We start from the raw sequence: 18,198 nt of genomic DNA, 5'->3' as shown, positions 1-18,198 counted from the left end.
TGACCAAAGACAGAAAAACAATAATTCAAATATTCCAGATTTATAATCTGAAATGTTCCAGGAATCTTCCTGGAGGAGAAACTGACCACTTCTCCTCCCTCTGCTACTTTCTCCTACTACTCTCCATCCTTGCTCCAGGTTTTCCCTAGAAAACTTGCTGCGTCTGGTTTTCGGGGCACTAAGACGGTCCACCGTGTTTTTGTATTAAAAGAGAGGAAATGTAAAAATATTACAAGGTAATTAAATGTTACAGGAAACATCGGCAGTGAAATGCTATTTAAACCCACAACTATAGAGTCTTAAAAACATCAAATCAAAAACTACGATTCAAATGAATATCAATTATTTGCTCTTCTGTTTAATCCACAGTCAGCCTGCGGCTCCATAAGGCCCCCAGGGCTTCGGTGGCCCCAGAAATACTAATATTTTAACACAAACACATAAAGGTAACATTTGTTTATTAATCAAAGCTGCTAAATTTAATAGTTTCAACATAAATTAAAAGATTTTAACTTTAAGATGTTAAAGTTTACTGTGTAAAAGTTTAAAGAATAATATTCATAGTTAGATTGTTTTGTTCCCATGTCAACAATCTAGAGATGCTGATGTTTCTAGCAGCAAGAGGGGCCCCAAAGTCAAACTCTGCTCCAGGCAGAGGGGACAAAGCATTTGGCCTGGTTTGATGCATCGTGTGACAGGAAAAATAATAATAAATCATTTAAAACCAGCGTGATGCTGGGCTGAACCGCTTACCCAGTAATGCACCGTCCAACTGGGACCAACTGGGACCAACTGGGACCAACTGGGGCCAACTGGGACCAACTGGGGCCAACTGGGACCAACTGGGGCCAACTGGGGCCAACTGGGACCAACTGGGGCCAACTGGGACCAACTGGGACCAACTGGGACCAACTGGGACCAACTCGGACCACCTGGGACCATCTGGGACCAACTGGGACCACCTGGGACCAACTGGGACCAACTGGGACTAACTGGGGCCAACTGGGACCAACTGGGACCACCTGGGACCACCTGGGACCAACAGACATAAACTTTACAGTGCAGAGAGAGAACTGGTCACTGGGCGGCGCACCGGGCCGGGGGCGGGGCTAAAGGCCAGGGGGCGGGGCTAAAGGCCCTTTATACCAAAATAATAAAGCCCATGATAATATAAGTTTACAACATAGACAGAGGCAGGCGCCGCATGCGCAGCGTGTCGCAGAACCTCCTGCACCTCTGCATGTTCGTTGCGTATCGAACTATGTTCACACAGACTGGAAGATGCTCTTCCAGGCGACTACAATCTAAACCTTAACTATAGTCGCCATCCTGCTGTCTTGGCTCCACGCGCTCAACCCCAACAGTTGAGAGCGACTATAACTCAGCCTTCAGTCCCTGATGTCACCGCTGTTCCACTGATAGAGAGAAAATGGGATGTAATACGGCTTTTTCAAAACAAGAAAATGAAATATATTTGTTTTGTTTTCCTGGTAATATAAATAAGCAACACTTAGCCTGGCGGAGGAGCCAGTAAATCCTGGCGGGCCTCCAGGCTTATCAGACCCTGGGGGAAACCCTGCTTGCATTTTCTGCAGTTATTGCTGACATCAGGTTTATGTTCTCTCTCTGTTTCTTCTCTTCATAGCAGCAACACCTGGGCTCAGTTCTGCTCAGCAGTGACTCCTTCCTGCAGGGAAGCTGAGCTGCTGCTGCCAACAACATCAGGTTCCCCTTCAGTGGATGAAACACACCTGGATCCACTCCGCCACTTGCAGAACAAGCACTGACCTAAACACAGGAACAACAGAGACTGGTGAAAGCCTGAATCCCAGTAGGCCCAGTATGAGCCCAGTATGAACCCATCTTCACCATGAGCTCCTAGGAAGGAGGCGTTTTCTCTGAAAGCAGCCAAAGACGTGAACTGTGACGTTCAGGAAGTAGCAGATAAAACAGCTTAAAGTAGGAAGTCTTCAGAGTCTGGAGCCTCATCCTGATCACATCAAGAGACGAAGCTTCGCTCCACATTCAGAGGAAACATGGACCAAACAGCTCTGATGCTGCTGCTGTGTCTCTGCAGCTCAGGTAGGACTCCACTTTCACACAAAACTCTGATATTCACTGGAGTTCAAGTTCAAAACGATCGACTGATAAACATGTTAAATTTTACAATCAAAAACCTGGAAACTGTTTCTGGTCTCAGATCGTAGAGCTGCTGCTGCAGTTAGTGATGTTTATATTGTCTACTTGCTGCTAAGGAGCCAATAACATCAACAGTTGTTGGTTTCAGTGTTTTGATGAAGTAAAGCACTTTGAACTGCCTTGTTGCTGAAATGAGCTATAAAATTAATCTGATTGATTGATTGATAAGGAGAAGCTGCAGAAACTCTGCAGCGGCGCTGAATCTGCGCAGTAAACAGGTGGAGCCGCATAAAATGGCTCCTTCTGCATGAATCCTCTCATCTTCCTCTTGGCTCCACAGGTTCTCTCTGAGGTTCTGGTCAGGCCCGTTTGCTGGCCAACCGAGCCCAGTAGCACCACGGTCACTGGACCAGCTTCTGGTGCCGCTGGTTGTGCTGGTGAAAACGTTTGGGCTCCGTCTGACGTGGGAGCGTCTCAGGCAGGATGTGGATCTGGCCTGCTGCAGATTAGAATCAATCAACCAATCAATCAAGTTTATTTGTAAAGCACATTTCAGCACCAAGGCGGTTCAAAGAGCTTTACGTCATAAAAACACAAAAATAAAAAAAGACACCAGTTTACAGTAAACCAGTAAACTGTACATTTGGTCAAAGTGTCGTCGTTACACATCAAATGTTGATCAGTTTCATTGATTATGTTTCTAAAGCAAATCTGACCTGCTGGGTTTTTAGTCCAGATTTAAAGGAACTCAGTGTTTCGGTTGTTTTGCAGAGTCAATTATTGAAACGGCTTTTCAATCATTTTGCCGATGAATGAAAGGTTGGAGATCGGCCTGTAATTCTGCAGCAATGATTCGTTCAGATGGTTTTTATATCAGCGGTTTGAAAACTGCTGGGGGAAACACCTGATGAGAGCGAAGAGTTTACTATTTGAATCGGATCAGATGAAATGACAGGCAGGACTTCCTGAAGAAAAGTTGTGGGTGTGACATCAAGACAGCAGGAAGAGGAGCTTCATTCATTTATTATGTCTTCTGAGTTTTTAGAGTTGAGTATTTAAAATTGAGTCGTTTTTTCTGCATTTGTTATGTTCAGTATAGCATTGATATTGGATTTAGAGAGGATGTGCAGATTAATCCTCTAATTGTGGTGATTTTCTCTAAAGAAATGTGCAGGCCCAGTTTGGCTGCAGCTCAGGTGGTTTGTGAGTCTGTCAGCTGTAGCAAATGAAGCTCAATCATTGTTCATGTTCTGCTTTATGAGCGTTTCCCTGCAATGTTAGTGCAGACGTTGGAGATTTCACCATAAACGTGACGTTGAGTTTCACTCCGTTGACGTTCGGCCCCAACAGAGTCGTCTTGCAGATCTATAATATACATCTGTGGTTTCAAAGGTAACAGTGAAACAATCAGACGGGGCCACATCAGTTACAGAGACGCTGGAAATATTCACAGCCTGCCTGATAAGCAGGTCCATAATGTGTCCTTGATGACGTGTTGCTGGGTTAACATGTGAATTAAAGCAAAATGATCAACAATATCACAGCTTTTAATCCCCTCTGTCTTCAGGCTCGTCAACATGCTGTTGAAATCTCCCACAATTATTTAACTGTCGGAATCAATGAATATAACAGATAAAAACCCATTAAAGTCAATAGAGATGTTTTTCCACATATGATGGGATTTTGCATAGAGTTAGCATCAGAGCTCATTTATGGACTTTTACACAAAAACAATAAATTTGACTGGTTGGTCTCAGTAAAGACATAAAGTATAAATGGGTAGAAAAGTAGAATAATGGGAAACATTTCAGGGGTTACTACAGAGTGTACATAACATTTCAGTCTGGGCTTTAACTAGGCCACTCCACTGCTTCCAACTCCACTTTAAAAATATTCTCACTTCCAGCTCAGTCTGGGCTTCTTCCCCTTCACCTGGATTCCCTCTGGTAGATTTTCTACTGGATCAATCAGTGAACAGAAGAAGTTTGAATGTTCAATCAATCAAATCAATCAAATTTTATTTGTATAGCACATTTCAGCAGCAAGGCATTTCAAAGTGCTTTACATCATAAACACAAGAACACAAAGTCATGCAACATATAATAGACAATACAATGTTACATATTACATTTCAAAAACAATTCTAAACAGGTGTGTTTTTAATTGCGATTTTAAAAAAGTCAGCGTTTCCGCTGTTTTACAGTTTTCTGGAAGTTTGTTCCAAATTTTTGGTGCATAGATGCTGAAAGCTGCTTCTCCTCTCTTGGTTCTGGTTCTGGGGATGCAGAGCAGACCAGAACCAGAACCTGAGAGTCTGGAAGGTTGATACAACAACAGCAGATCTTTGATGTATTGTGGTGCTAAACCGTTCAGTGGTTTATAAACTAACAACAGTATTTTAAAATCTATTCTTTGAGCTACAGGGAGCCAGTGGAGAGACTTTAAAACTGGTGTTATGTCTCTATCTTCCTGGTTTTAGTGAGAACGCGAGCAGCAGCTTCTGGATCAGCTGCAGCTGTTTGATTGATTTATTGGACAGGCCTGTGAAGATGCTGTTACAATAATCAATGCGACTAAAGACAAATGTATGGCCAATCTCCCTCCTTCAGTCCTCCAGGGGGCGCTCTATGGAGAAGCAGAGGCTCCAGTGGGGAGCAGAGAGTTCCTGTGTGAAGGCAGTGAGTCTGCTCTGCTGAACTGCAGCAGCAGGAAGAGTTCAGGTAGAAACAGCTGCTCACCTGGTCAAGCTGTTGGACTCACCTGTTCAGGTAGAGGAGGATCTACAGACCTGCTGCTGTTCACTGCTTCACTTCCTTCATTAATCAACTCTCTGTCTCTGCTCAGATCAAGACAACATCAGGTTGGTGGGAGAGGCCAGTCGATGTGCCGGGAGACTGGAGATGTTCCATCAAGAAGAGTGGAGACCAGTGGCTGTTTTCTATCATTACTGGGACATGAACTCAGTTGCTGCAGTTTGTGCTGCACTGGACTGTGGTTCTGCTGTTTCAGCAAGAAATTCATTTGAAGCCTCAAAGAGAGCAGTTTGGGGGATCAGGTCTGACTGTTTGCAGTCAGGATCTGCTTTAAAAAACTGTTTACCTGATGATAAAACCAGTGTTAAAAGCCATGAGATCATCTGCTCAGGTAAATCTGAACTCATATTTATATATTTTAAAATGTTTCTTCCATCAGGTTCCAGATGTCTGCAGAGAAACCGTCACCTTTAACTCAGAACCTGAAGTCTTGAGGGAAACTAAAATACTTTAAATATCCAGATAAAGTTCTCAGTTTATTTCAATTGATAAACAAAAACTCATCATTTTAATAACTTTTAATCTCTGCTGCTTTGAAGTCGATGCATAGAAATCCCAGGAGTTCAGACGTGTTTAAAACCTGAAAATCAACAGGAAATGACTTTTGATCCAAAATGGTGGACTTCCTGATTTTAGTGGAAATGGCAGAAAAACCTTTTGTTCTATTTCATCCCTACTGTCCACCAGAGGCGGTGCTTCAAGCACTGAATGATCATTCTTGCGCATGCGCAGGTCGAGTACTAATGACAACAAAGTCACCTGTGACCTGCTGGGGACCCACGTGACTCTACAGTCATAGGCACCTGGCGTTCAATCCCTTTGTTCTTCTTGCACACAGGTGTGTTGAGAACAGGTGTATGGTTGCTTTTATGTACCACTGTTATCCTAGCTGCTTGTTGCTAGTTGCCCCGTGACCGAGTTTGTTTACAGCTGCAGTTAAGTCTCCCCCTCCAGGGGCTGCACAAGCTGCTTCAGCCCTTTACCAGATCTGCGGTTGCCGCTGCGATGACTAGCAAGTTCTTTGTGGTTCCTCCCTCGGAGGAGTATATTAGGGAACTACATGCTTGCTGGTCGGATACCAAGGCACTTTCACGTCTGACAACAGATGGCAGGGTCCTGGTGTTCTTGCAGGAGGCACCCAGGGTTGGCTTGGGGCAGATGCCTGTGGTGGAACCGGGCATCGCCTCTCTTATTATCCCCCCTGATGAGGCTTTGCGGCCCAATGCTCGTTGACCACGGTCTCAGTGCCGTATTACTGATGACCTTCTCTGCAAGGCCTATGACTCTGGGGCCATCATGGGCCGGATTGGGAGCTCTCTCTCCCATCTTTTGCTGGCCCTGTCTTCCTCATTGGAATCTGTTCCATTGGACCACACCACGCAGGGCCTGGTTGATGCGTCTCTGCAGGCCTTTGCTCTCATGACGAGGGAGCTTGGGCGCACACTCTCGACACTGGTTCACGCTCGCCGCCAGGTCTGGTTGGTGCAGTCACCACTTACTGAGCCTTGTAAGAGGATCCCCCGGACCCGAAAAGTTTCTGGGGAACTTTTCAGCTCTGTGGCACTGGATGCCTTGGACCGAACGGCTCAGACCTCTTGAACACGGCAGCAGCTGTGAAGCAGAGCTTCACAGACGTGATCGCCTACGGGTTGGGTTGGCATTTCCGGGTCCTTCACGGAGGTCCTCGCGCCCACCTCCTTCCTTCATTGAGTCCCAGGGTCTGGTGCCGTGTCAGGGATCCGTCCAAAGACCTGCTCCAGATCAGGGGAACCGGGCTCGAGTCCGACCTGGGTCTGGATCGTCTCACCCCTTTTGAGCCACGCAGTCTGGCCACTGTCCTCCCAGGCCGTCTAAGGGCCGGGGGGGCCCGCAAGTAATGCCTTGGGGCCGGCGGTCGGTTATTTTACCCCGGGACAGCTCGACTACTGGGCTGCCCACACACCGGACTTGTGGGTGTTGTCCACCCTGTCTGAGGGGTACCATCTTCAATTCCGCCGCCGGTGGCCCATCCCTGGCCGGGTCAGGATGTCTGTGATCCACAACCTGGTGAAAGCACAGGCACTGAACCAAGAAATCTGCACGCTGCTGGACAAGGCTTCCATAGTGCCTGTGGAACCCCTGCTGGACTCAGGGGGCTTTTATTCCATGTATTTTCTGGTTCTAAAGAAGACTGGGGGTCTACGTCCGGTCTTGGACCTCAGGGGCCTGAATGTGTACTTGAAGGTAATGCCCTCTCATATGCTGACCACCAAGGAAGTGTTGAAAGCAATTTCCCTGGGCGATTGGTTCACTTCCATAGATCTCAGGGATACTTATTCTCATGTTCTCATTGCTCCGCCCCATATGCGGTTTCTTCGCTTTGCTTTTCAGGGGAGGCACTTCCAGTTCAGGGTCCTCCCCTTCGGACTTTCACTTTTCAGGCACGGCATGGGACCGCCTCTTGTGCGGTATCTTCGACTCCTAGGCATGCTTATGGCGGCATCCGCCGCAGTGCCCTTTGGGCTGCTGTCATTGCGGCCCCTCCAGATGTGGTTGAACACCTTGAATCTGGACTCCACAAGGTATGCTCATCATTGCAGGAGACTTCGGGTGGGCCCTTGGTGTCTTCTGTCTCTGTCCCAGTGGAGGGTGAGGTTGTTTATGACACAAGGGGTCCCGCTCAGTTCCCTCCCGTGTCATCAAAAAGTTGTGTTAACGAATGCATCCTCCACGGGCTGGGGTGCAACATGGCAGGGTCAAATGGCACAGTGATATGGTCCCAGCAGAAGGGCCAGGAACACATCAACTTCCTGAAATTGCAGGCTGTGCTTCTGGCTCTCTGGAGCTTTCTTCCAGGCTTAAGGGGGAAGCATGCGCTGGTGAGGTCAGACAACACCTCTGTGGTTTTTCACATCAACCTCCATGGGGGGGACCAGGTCCAGGAAACTGTTTTACTTGACTCAGCGGCTCCTGACCTGGGCAGCTCCATGCTTAGCCAGCCTCAGGGCAGCCTACATCCCTGGGCCACAGAAGGTGCCGGCCGATTTTCTATCCCGTCAGAAGCCAATTCCGGGCAAATAGAAACTTTACCGAGAGGTGGTGGAGTACATCTGGAAGGCTTTCGGCAGGACGAATGTGGACCTATTTGCCTCGAGGGACACGTTTCACTGTCCTCTTAGGGTTCTCCTTGGATGACAGCGGTCCTCTGGGCCACGATGCACTGGCACATGACTGGCCACAGAACCTCCTATATGCCTTTCCACTGTGCAGCCTACTTTTCCAGACTCTCCTGAGGATTCGTCAGAAAGAGCACAGGGTTCTGCTGGTGGCCCCCTTCTGGCCAGCACGGACTTGGTTTCCTGTCCTGCATGAGCTCAGCTCGGGCTCGCCAATGCGTCTCCCCTCCAGGAGGGATCTTCTTTCCCAGATGGGGGGGTCGGATTTTGCACCCCAAACCGGACCAGCTCCAACTCCGGATTTGGCCCCTGCAAGGCCGGGATCCACTTTCTCCAGATACACTGGGTCGGTAGGGCGTACAATGGCTAATGCATGGGCGCCATCCACGCGAGCTTTCTATGCTAACAAGTGGGCGGCCTTTGCAACTTGGTGCCATGATAAAGGGCGGGAGGTCGGTTGCAGTATGTCAGAGACTGCAGTGTTCAGTCGCTGACATACTGACCTTCCTGCAGGAATTCCTGCATCGGGGAAGGTGTCCATCTACCTTGAAAGTGTACATGGCTGCCTTTTCCTGCTGGCATGTCAGGCTGAATGGTTGTTCGGTGGGCCGGGACAAGGATGTTGTACTATTTTTGAGAGGTGCTTGGCATTTGCACCCACCCAATGATCCTGTGGCACTGGCATGGGACCTTTCTCTGGTGATTGACACTCTTCGGTCCCTCCCATTTGATCCCTTGATCCCTTCAACCTCAAATGGCTCTCAATGAAGATGGCGTTCCTTTTAGCGATGGTTTCCGCAAAGCGTGTGGGGGAAATACAGGCTCTCTTGATAGCTGAGCCCTGCTGCCGGTGGAATCCGAATGGCTCAGGTGTTACACAGTGGCCTGATGTAGCATTTATTCCTAAGGTGCCACTGGCAGCAGCCAGTACCCAGCTGCTCCATCTTGCCCGGTTTCACACTGGTGGCTCCTGTGAGCCACTGTGCCCTGTTCGTGCCCTTGAGGCATATATCAATGCCACGGCATCCTTCCGAAATACTGATAGCCTTTTTGTTTGCTATGCTGGCTCACGAAAGGGTCAGGCACTTTCTAAGCAACGACTTGCACACTGGGTGGTGGATTTGATCTCCAAGGCTTATGCCTTGCAGGACCAGAGACTGCCGGCAGATGTGACGTGCCACTCCACTCTACGAGGAGAATGTCGACCTCGTTTGCAGCCATGACTGGGGTGCCATTGTACGTTATATGCCGTGCAGCCTCGTGGAAGTCACCTAGTGCCTTTACTCAGTTTTAAAGGGTGAATGTGGCTGTGCTCCATCCCGTTCAAGGAATTCTGGAGCAGCGTACCCCTACATCACATTGAGGTGGGTAGTGCGGTGATTATCCCTTTGATGTTACCAATTCCTTGTGACCATGTTGATATGAGCCATTCAGTGCTTTAAGCATCGCCTCTGCCGGTCAGTAGGGATGAAATAGAACAAAAGTTAATGCTGTAACTACGGTTCTATGAATCCCGGATGACCGCCAGAGTACTTAGTCCCTCAGAATCCTTGCTCTTCGTGGGAGATTGAATGCCGGGTGCCATGTGACTATATAGAGTCACGTGGGTCGCCGGCAGGTCACAGGTGACTGTGTTGTCATTAGTACTCGATCTGCGCATGTGCAAGAATGCTTGAAGCACCTCCTATGGCGGTCATCCGGGATTCATAGAAACGTAGTTACAGCAGTAACTTTCGTTTGTTATGGTTGTTGGTCTGGCTGAACTAGGGGGCGCTGTTCAGCCATATTGCCACATTTATTTGTAATTCCACAGAAATAGTAACATTTTCACAGAGATTAAAGTTTGTTAGACATTTACTGAGTTTATGATCATCTTAAGGCCCAAAAATGTGATGAATTCAGCAGAAATAATAATGAATTATAAACTTGCAGGGACAGTCGGTTTCACTTCACTTTGATGCTCTGAGTTTTTCTAGTTTGGTTTTTTTGACATTTATTTTTATTAAACTCACATATGTTTCCATGAGTATCCAGAAGATAAAGTTCTGAAATATTTTACAGCTTTTTTCTTTCTGCATCCACAGATTCAGTCAGGCTGGTTCCAGGGACTAACCGGTGCTCAGGCAGACTGGAGGTGAAGACCAACCAGTCGTGGTCCTCAGTGTGTGAAAAAGACTTTGACCTGCAGGATGCACAGGTGGTCTGCAGGGAGATTGGCTGTGGGCCTCCTTCAGTCCTCCAGGGGGCGCTCTATGGAGAAGCAGAGGCTCCAGTGGGGAGCAGAGAGTTCCTGTGTGAAGGCAGTGAGTCTGCTCTGCTGAACTGCAGCAGCAGGAAGAGTTCAGGTAGAAACAGCTGCTCACCTGGTCAAGCTGTTGGACTCACCTGTTCAGGTAGAGGAGGATCTGCAGACCTGCTGCTGTTCACTGCTTCACTTCCTTCATTAATGAACTCTCTGTCTCTGCTCACATCAAGACAACATCAGGTTGGTGGGAGAGGCCAGTCGATGTGCCGGGAGACTGGAGATGTTCCATCAAGAAGAGTGGAGACCAGTGACAGTTTGGAATCCTTACTGGGACATGAACTCAGTTGCTGCAGTTTGTACTGAACTGGACTGTGGTTCTGCTGTTTTAGGAAGAAATTCAAAAGAAGATTCAAAGAGACCAGCTTGGGAGATCAGGTCTAGCTGTTTTCAGTCAGGATCTGCATTAAAAATCTGTTTACCTGATGATAGAACCAATGATCAGAGCCATGAGATCATCTGCTCAGGTAAATCTGAACTCATATTTATGCATTTTAAAATGTTTCTTCCATCAGGTTCCAGATGTCTGCAGAGAAACCGTCACCTTTAACTAAGAACCTGAAGCCTTGAGGGAAACTAAAATCATTTAAATATTTAGATAAAGTTCTCAGTTTATTCCAATAGATGAACAAAAACTCATCATTTTGATAACTTTTAATCTCTGCTGCTTTGAAGTCGATGCATCAAAATCCCAGGAGTTCAAGGAAATCAGACATGTTTAAAACCTGAAAATCAACAGGAAATGACTTTTGATCCAAAATGGTGGACTTCCTGTTTTTAGTGGAAATAGCAGGAAAACCTTGTTTGTTATGGTTGTTGGCCTGGCTGAACTAGGGGGCGCTGTTCAGCCATATTGCCACATTTATTTTTAATTCCACTGAAATATTCACATTTTCACAGAGATTAAAGTTTGTTAGACATTTAGTGAGTTTATGATCATGTTAAGGCCCAAAAGGTGATAAATTCACTTCACTTTGTTTTCTTGACCTTTATTTTCATCAAACTCAGAGATGTTTCCATGAGTATCTAGAAAAATAAAGTTCTGAAATATTTTAAACCTTTTTTCTTTCTGCATCCACAGATTCAGTCAGGCTGGTTTCAGGGACCAACCAGTGCTCAGGCAGACTGGAGGTGAAGACCAACCAGTCGTGGTCCTCAGTGTGTGAAAAAGACTTTGACCTGCAGGATGCACAGGTGGTCTGCAGGGAGATTGGCTGTGGGCCTCCTTCAGTCCTCCAGGGGGCGCTCTATGGAGAAGCAGAGGCTCCAGTGGGGAGCAGAGAGTTCCTGTGTGAAGGCAGTGAGTCTGCTCTGCTGAACTGCAGCAGCAGGAAGAGTTCAGGTAGAAACAGCTGCTCACCTGGTCAAGCTGTTGGACTCACCTGTTCAGGTAGAGGAGGATCTGCAGACCTGCTGCTGTTCACTGCTTCACTTCCTTCATTAATGAACTCTCTGTCTCTGCTCACATCAAGACATCAGGTTGGTGGGAGAGGCCAGTCGATGTGCCGGGAGACTGGAGATGTTCCATCAAGAAGAGTGGAGACCAGTATATGTTAGGGATCCTTACTGGACCATGAACTCAGGTCCTGCAGTTTGTGCTGGACTGGACTGTGGTTCTGCTGTTTCAGCAAGAAAATCAATGGAAGCTTCAGAGAGACCAGTTTGGTTGATCAGGTCTGAATGTTTTCAGTCAGGATCTGCATTAAAAAACTGTTTACCTGATGATGATGGAACCAGTGATCAGAGCCTTGAGATCATCTGCTCAGGTAAATCTGAACTCATATTTATATATTTTAAAATGTTTCTTCCATCAGGTTCCAGATGTTTAGAAACTAAAACTGGTTTAAATATTACTGACTTTACTGAATCATAAAGTTGTTAGTAATCATGTAGAAACATGCTAGTAATCATGGTAACCAGTCTAGGATCAGCCATCTTGTTTTCCACCTCAGATCAGATCCAGTTGTCTCTGTGTTTCCTCTGCGTTGCCAGGTCTGCTGGTTGAGCCGCTCATCTTTCTCTCTTCCTCCACTGACGGGTCTCCACAGGCAGAAAGCAGGGGTCTGAGCTCCTCATTGGCTCAGAGTTCAGCATCATGTGCTCCATCAGGCCTCAGTATGCAGGCGGCTCCTTCCAGCTCATCTTCAGCACCTCTAACTACACTCAGAACCAGACCCTGCCAGCTGTTAATCACTCCGCCCTCTTCCTGTTCGCTGCTGCTGGCCACGCCCACCAAGGAACCTACCGCTGCCTTTACCACGTCTACGTTTTCTCCCATAACTTCTGGTCTATGAGCCAGCCTCTCAACCTCACTGTCTCAGATAAACTCATGGAGTCCATCAGGAGAAGTTCTGCTTCAGGTGAACCAGCAGCTGTCTGCCTCATTCATGAGGTCAGAGAGGAGGATTGATTATATTAATGTTCATGATCTACAGGCAGCATGAAAACCAGGGTCTATATGATTATTGTACATTTCTAGCTGGACTCATCTGATGAAAGCTGATCCTGAATCTGTTTCATTCATTTTCAGCCCATCTCACTGCTTTGATCATCAGACTGGTTGTCGTCCTGCTGGGAATGCTGGGATCCGTCCTGCTCCTCTACTATAAGGTACTGCATGTATCATGCATGATGTGTTCAGTTGGGAAAGTTGTTGCCTTGCAGCTGAACCATCCTCTGTTTCCAGGCCAGGAGAAACCAGAAGTCTGGACCAGAAAACATCATGATGAACGTTCTTGATGAAGGATCCAGAGCTGAAGGCGGCTTAGAGGAGGAGGCTGCAGTCTGAAGGAACCAGGAGAAAATCATCTTGGTTTCACATCCACAGGAAGGAGCAGAGACACGTTTCAGACTCCTGGGAATCTGTCCGTCTATGTATCTATAATAAAATGTCTCTGAGCTCCTGCAGCAGGAAGGAAGTTCAACATTCAGAAATTTGTATCTGGACTAAACCTACAGAAGTAAAACTTATATAAGAAGGGAAAAGAAAACATCCACCAAACAAAATATAACAGAAACCCACTTGATCAAAATCTGATCATCAACCTTGCAAGGATAGCATATGATAGGACATTTGGGGTCAAAGGTTAGGCAGCCATTTCCATTCAGGCCCTGAATCCAGCTTGTGTCCTTGTCTTGGTTGGGGTTATGAAGCTATGGCAAGCCGTTTCAACATAAATTTGGTTTCGTCTGACTATCCGTAATTAAGTTCTAGATATCTAAAAATGCATTTTGACTATCCGGAATAATAATTCTAGATATCTGCATTTACATTCTGACTGGAGAGAATAATAATTCAAGATATCTTTAATTACATTCTGACTGATCAAAATTCATTTCAAGATATCTCAAATTGCGTCAGTGGATCTGTAATTTGATGAGACATGAATCCGGAATTACGATTTCAGATATCTGAATTAAGAATGACGGAAAAGACCCTTTGTGGTGTCCAGACAGTTGCCTGCATTATTTTATATTTCCTGCACAAAATTGTCCATAAATGCCACAAATTAGAAAAAGCTCAGCAATGTTGGAAATGTGGAGAACATAAAACTTCATAAACTATAAGACTGCTAATGATATCTGTAAAAAAATCCTGTGTATTTATTTCCGACGAACCGAATTCACTTAAAAACAGCTTTGAAAAGCTAAAATTGCTGTCAATCCATTTTCAAACAACTTTTTTCATTTTTTGTGTTTTTTATTGTTTCATTAAACTTTCAAATTTCCACGTAAATCAGTGACATTTTGACTAGACCGAATGTTCATTTAAGATATTTTAAATAGAAAAGTTGAATAATTCAAGATTTCTCTAATTTATTTACTTGTAAGATATCTAGAATTTAATTTCCTCTAGTCAAAACGACATTTCTTCTATCCAAAAATACATTTAAGATATCTTGAATTATGGACTAAATAGAGATATCTTTGATTTGAATTATGACTAGTCAAAACTACAATCCAGATATCTTGAATTTACTTTTTTGACTAGTCATAATTAAATTGTAGAGATCTGAAATGTGTATTTCAGATAGTCAGTAATTCATTGTAAATATCTTGAATTGAAGTCTCCATACATCTCAAAGGTAAATCTGACATAATTTCTTCTAGTCAAAATATAATTAGAGATTTCTTAAATTGCTAAAACGTCTAGTCATAAAACTATTTGAGATATTTGGAATGAAAGGCTGGAAAACTGAATCTTCTTTAGCTGTTTCTCTGAACTCTGTATAATTATAAAGTTGTAGAATATTTTCTTTTTTGCATTCTTATGACATCCTTAAATGTTTAATATGCTTTATGAAAGAAAATGCGTTTGCTTGCAGTCTGTTTTGTAGCTCAGTAGATTGTTAAACTGTGAGGATGGAATGAAACCTTTCCTATCAAACAGTTTGCTGTGTTTTGCTCGAGGCTCTTTCTCCTGACTGTGTTCAGTGAGCAGAGACTCCAAATGCTGTAAAGCCTTCAAATAAATATTGACAAAGAATTGATATATTCTCTCTGGTTTTTGATCGTTTTTCCTCAGTGTGTTAAAGATCATTTCAACCACATACAGGATCCAATGAGGTTGAGGGCAACAGGAGATCAGATGCATCGACCAGCCTAAGTAGTTAAACTTCAGTCCACTTCCTGGGTCAGGTGTGGGCAACTCCAGGCCTCCAGGGTCTCCTGCAACTTTTAGAGTTATCTCTACTTCAACACCTGAGTCAAACAATGAGGTCATTAGCAGGATTCTGGAGAACTTGCCTGCACTTAGGAGGTGATTGGCCCATTGGATCAAAGTGTGTTGGGTGACGTCTAAGAGTTGCAGGACACCGGCCCTCCAGGACCAGGATTGCTCATCATGTCCTGGTTGAATGAGGGGAGCCTGAAGTCTCGTTCCCAGACCTTCTGACTGACAGGATCCATAAGAACCTCAATAATTTGCATCACTGGGTGAAAAATTGTTTCAAACTTTTACTGGGATCAGCTAAATGTATTATTTTTACAAGGACAGGGTCAGGCTGTGGTTGAACCAAGAGAAATGTTAAAAGTTAAAATAAACTCCAGCTGGGGAGCAAAATATAACGATCTAAAATGTAACTACTGGCTGGTTTTAGCGTTTCTGTACCTTTAAGGAAAGAAAGCTCCTGGAGAAACATAAAAGAGCCTTCCATTGGGCTATAGTGTCAAGATTATAAGAGGAAGAACTGGATTTTGCTCATTGATTTAATCCTCTCTTTTCTTTCCCGGATTCTTGAGTCTTAGCGTGCGCAGGGAAAAAGAGCAATCATACGACATCAGACTTCAGATATCTAGAGCTTTATCCAGAGAATTCAATGCATACAGAATGTTACAATAAGCATCTCTCCCAGAAATCAAAAGTCCACAAAATGACAAATAGAAAATACCTGCAACGAGTTGAAAAGAGAGAAAGAACAGAAATTAAGAACAGAAAATGCATTTTCCGGGAATTGCGGACTCAGGCAGAAAGCAACTCGTATTCTCTGTTTCAAACAAATTTTTTTTTATAAGACTGTGTATTTAAATATTATGCATTAGAAGGTGTTGTAGCGTCCAAAATCCTCTATTTTAGAGCTACTGGTGGTTGCCTCTGGGGTAGTTTGTTTTTACGTGCGTTCAGATTAAGTTTCAGAATACCGATCTTCTTTTATACCGATCTTCTTTTATTATAATTGCCATTTACAGTCATATGAAAAAGTTTGGGCACCCTTATTAATCTAAATTATTTTTATCTCTAAATATTTGGATGTTTGCAATAACTATTTCAGTTTGATATAACCAATAACTTATGGACACAGTAAAATTTTAATATTGAAACAAGGTTTATTACACTAAAGAAAATGTGCAGTACACATAAACACAATATTTGACAGGTGCAAAAATATGGGCACTGTTAAGAATTAAAGAGGAATAACTTGATTTAGCTCGTTAATCCATTCCTTTGATCCCGGACTCTTGAGCCTCAATATGCACAAGGAGAAAGAGCAATCATACGACATCAGACTTCAGATATCCAGAGTTTTATCCAGAAAATCAATGCAAGAATGTTACAATAAGCATCTCACCTAGATTATTAAAAAGTCCAAGACATGACAAAACAGAAATAATTGCACGAGTTAAAAGAAATTAAAGACAGAAAATGCATTTTCCGAAAATTGCGAACTCGGGCAGAAAGCAATTTGAATTCTTTGTTGCAAACAAAAACTTTTATAAGCCTGTCCCTTTCTCTAAATTTTAAATATATGCATTAGGAGGTGTGACTTGCCTCCGTGGGGCCTGTCTTAATGTTACTTTTATTACCTCTGCTAAAGAGCCCCAAAGGCAGATATATGGATTGTCAAAATGGGTCTTTGCCATACCAGGCATCTCCTGCAAACTCTCCATCATCTAAATTTATGACCTATGTCTGTTTTGGTTTTCTGCCTCAATGATTGAACTAGAACGTATTTATGTTTCACTGAAACAAAATTTAATTCTAAATACTAACTATAAGTTTGGATCTAAAACTAACTAATTCAAAACATGCTTAAAGAAATAGATTTAATTCTAGTATGGATAAAATTATTTATAAAAAGTTTTAAGATCCTAGTGAACTTTTGAACCACACTAAGGAATTTGTTAATTGCCTGGCAGACAGACTTCCTGTCTATAGAGATTTAAGGAGTCTAGGTCTCTCTTTTTCTGTAGAATACTCCCTATAGAATTTATGTAAGTTCAGAGAGTGAGCAGTTGTTTAATTTGGGATCTTTATCTAAGTTTGTCTTAACATAAAGGTTAGCCTGTGTACTATTGTGCTAATTTAAAATTATATTTCAACAAACTCTAAACAGGTGTGTTTTTAGTTGAGATTGAAAATTGTCAGTGTTTCAGTGGTTTTACAATTTTCTGGAAGTTTGTTCCAAATTTTTGGTCCATAGATGCTGAAAGCTGCTTCTCCTCTCTTGGTTCTGGTTCTGGGGATGCAAAGCAGAACCAGAACCAGAAGACCTGAGAGGTCTGGAAGGTTGATACAACATCAGTTGCCACCACAGGTTAGTGCTGTAGTCATGTGGATGAGACTGGGGGAAGAATGTGTCTGCTTCTCTCCTTATCTTGTGGAGACTGAGGCAGCTACCACTCCAGAACAATAGACATACTGCAGTTACAGTGCAGCAGAGATTCCACCTGGCCTGTCAGAATCCCATTGCTGCTCAGATTATAGAGATGTCAGAATTTACCTAGGACTCTATAGAACAGGGGTTCGATGATTTCTTCACCACCTTTGAGATGAATGACCTAGAAAGTCAGACCACATTCATCACCTCATGGGGGAAATCAAAACTCCAAGGAGGGGGTGTCAAGAGAAGTGGAGTTTTGATGACTTTACTGAGACCTTCGGGACAACTGAGGATGAAGAATCTGCATTTTCACATCCCAGCATCCCAGATGAACCTCTTCTTCTCTCCAGGGAATGAGGACGCAGAAATGCAGGAAGGTTTTGGACACCAGCATGGGAAAGGTCTGACCTCGAGGAGGGGGTGTCAAGAAAATCCGAGATCATCCCACTTCCCCATGCTGGAGAGTTTAGTTAAAAGTAACAACAAATAAAGTTACCTTTAAAATTAGTCACACAAGTGACATCTAGATTCAATAGTAGACCCAGACTGCAATAAAATAAACCTGGTTGTGTGTGTTGTTTTTTTCTCCTGCAAACTTAACTTTAATTATTCTTATTTTTCTTTCTAATCATAAGAAATCATAGTCAGAGAGAAAGATGAGACAGGAAGAGCAGGTTTCCTGGAAAAAG

The 18,198-nt window shown here is 44.2% G+C and overlaps 1 pseudogene; it reads left to right on the top strand.

Annotated features, from left to right (window-relative positions):
• The first annotated feature begins 1,950 nt into the window (after positions 1 to 1,950).
• Positions 1,951 to 18,198, top strand: part of LOC129358879 (scavenger receptor cysteine-rich type 1 protein M130-like) — a 55,603-nt pseudogene continuing 39,355 nt past the window's right edge.

This window comes from Poeciliopsis prolifica, unplaced genomic scaffold (assembly GCF_027474105.1).
Source record: "Poeciliopsis prolifica strain line A6 unplaced genomic scaffold, Auburn_PproV2 SCAFFOLD004, whole genome shotgun sequence".
NCBI lineage: Eukaryota > Metazoa > Chordata > Actinopteri > Cyprinodontiformes > Poeciliidae > Poeciliopsis > Poeciliopsis prolifica.
The sequence above is the reverse complement of the archived record's forward strand: the minus strand, read 5'-3'. Positions and strand labels throughout refer to the sequence as shown.